The 2,213-nt window shown below is 44.9% G+C and overlaps 1 pseudogene; it reads right to left on the bottom strand.

The window, feature by feature from the left end:
* Positions 1–1,168: 1,168 nt before the first annotated feature.
* Positions 1,169–1,287, bottom strand: LOC133515185 (5S ribosomal RNA; annotated as a pseudogene).
* Positions 1,288–2,213: the final 926 nt, after the last annotated feature.

A 2,213-nucleotide genomic window follows, 5' to 3' on the forward strand; every position in this document is an offset into this window, starting at 1 on the left:
TCTAAAAACACTGAAGCGGCAAACTTTGTGAAAGCCAAGACTTGTAATTGTCAAAACTTTTTGCAACGACTTTGTCAATATGCATATTTCTCCTCCACCTCCTTACACAAACTCCCCCTCCAATCCTTGCAGCAAATCCAAGTGGCGTGTATGAAATATACGCATAATTGCCAGGCGCCCAAGTGGGAAAGTTCCAATAAGACAAATGGCCAAATGAAGATATACACCGTGGCCTTTTATTGTTCTTTTTTCCCCAAAGAAACTATTTTTAGTTGCAGATAATGTGACTAAGATCTGGCTTGGTTCCCAGGGCATCCAGTTGCATTGTGCTTCGTAGTCACCACTCGGCCGGAACCCTCAGATTTTCTTGCTCCCCACAATCTCCACAAGACCAAAGTCACCATTAGTGGTACTGAATGCCACTTTTCATTTTTTCACAAAGATGCCAGTCCAAGTATCCACTCTTGAGTATACACTGACACAGAGTACTAATACCACTTGTACTTTTGATACATAAAATTTCAATTAAAACATTGTACTGATACCTGGTATCGGAACTCCCCCAGCTCTAGTTTTCAAAAGTAGTAAATGATGCATTCAATGCAAGGTCTTCCCAGTTTTCTGACTACATTACCGCACTAAAAGTATAGCCCCTTTCACACTGTCTGTCAAAGCTATTCTGTGTTTGACAAAGACAGGGAATGTGGGGGTTAAAGGTTGGCAATATGCCATCTTCTCAGTCTTCATTTTTATAGTATTTTTTGGCATAATCTTTCCAGCTGTAAAGATCCTTTCATAGTGCCTGACAAAGTTGTCTTCATATGTTAAAGAAATTATACTAAACATGATTTTGAAGGGGGCGGCACGGTGGGGCAGCTGGAAAGCGTTGGCCTCACACTTCCGAGGACCCGGGTTCAATCCCAGCCCTCCATATGTGGAGTTTGCATGTTCTCCCTGTGCCCGCATGGGTTTTCTCCGGGCACTCTGGTTTCTTCCCGCATCCCAAAAACATGCAACATGAATTCTTCTCCTTCTTCTTTACCTTCCGGCTTGTCCCGTTAGGGGTTGCCACAGCGTGTCATCTCAGATCAACGCACATTTGTTTGGCACAGTTTTATGCCGGATGCCCTTCCTGACGCAACCCCTCTGCATTTTAGCCGGGGAGAGAAGCTTACAGCACCTGGTATGCCCAGGCGGTCTCCCATCCAAGTACTAACCAGGGCCAAAGCCGCTTAGCTTCCGAGATCTGACGAGATCGGGCGTTCTCAGGGTAGCATGGCCGTAAGCACATGCAACATGAATTGGACACAATTGCCCCAAGGTGTCAGTGTGGCTGTTTGGTTGGCAACCAGTTCAGGATGTACCCTGCCTCCTGCCTGTTGACAGCTGGGATAGGCTCAAGTACTCCCACGACGCTTATGAGGATAAGCGGCTAAGAAAATGGATGGATGATGTTGAAGTTGGCAAGGCAATAATCCCCCCTTCTGAGGTAGTATAGGTGGCAGTTGCAAAAGGGATAGCACAAATTGGAGCAGGGGTTTGATGGTTAACACTCAACGCGTCCTACTCCTGCCCAAATATTTGATGGGTGTCACTAATGAAGGGTTTTATTAGCCATTGACAAACTTTTGTGGAAATCAAACTTAAATACTTTTTTTGAGTAAAACTGCATACAGTAGCCTCTTCCACACTGCATGTCAAAGCTGGCTTTCATGCTGCTTGCACCAAAGTCAGGTGAGTGTACCACTACACCGTCATTGAAATGTTTAATACCCCGTTTTCATTTCTCTTGCCATGTGGTTGCTAATCCTGGCAACTGTGTAGCCCCTTTTACACTGCCTGTCAAAGATTGCTTATCCCCAGGTTCTGTACCTGCCACACAAAACAGCCAAATTGTGGAAAATCCTGGCTTTGATGTGCAATGTGAAAGGAACTATACAGCCAGCAGAATTACATTATAGTCGGTTTGGCTGTGTGAAAGCAAATGGCGCGAAGTTGCGATAGAGGTTTCAAGTTTAACGCCTGACACTCACTGCCACCCTGAATTTTATATTTCCCAGAAACTGGTGTTTATCCAGCCTGGTCGATTTCAATTATCTTGCTTTGTGAAATCACTTCTAACAGAACCAATACCCCTTCTTTAGTGAGATCTGTGTGAAAGGCAAAGGCTGATAAGGTCTGATATCCCACCCAAGGCGCTTCCTTATTACCCC

Source organism: Syngnathoides biaculeatus, chromosome 16, assembly GCF_019802595.1.
Source record: "Syngnathoides biaculeatus isolate LvHL_M chromosome 16, ASM1980259v1, whole genome shotgun sequence".
NCBI classification, from domain to species: domain Eukaryota; kingdom Metazoa; phylum Chordata; class Actinopteri; order Syngnathiformes; family Syngnathidae; genus Syngnathoides; species Syngnathoides biaculeatus.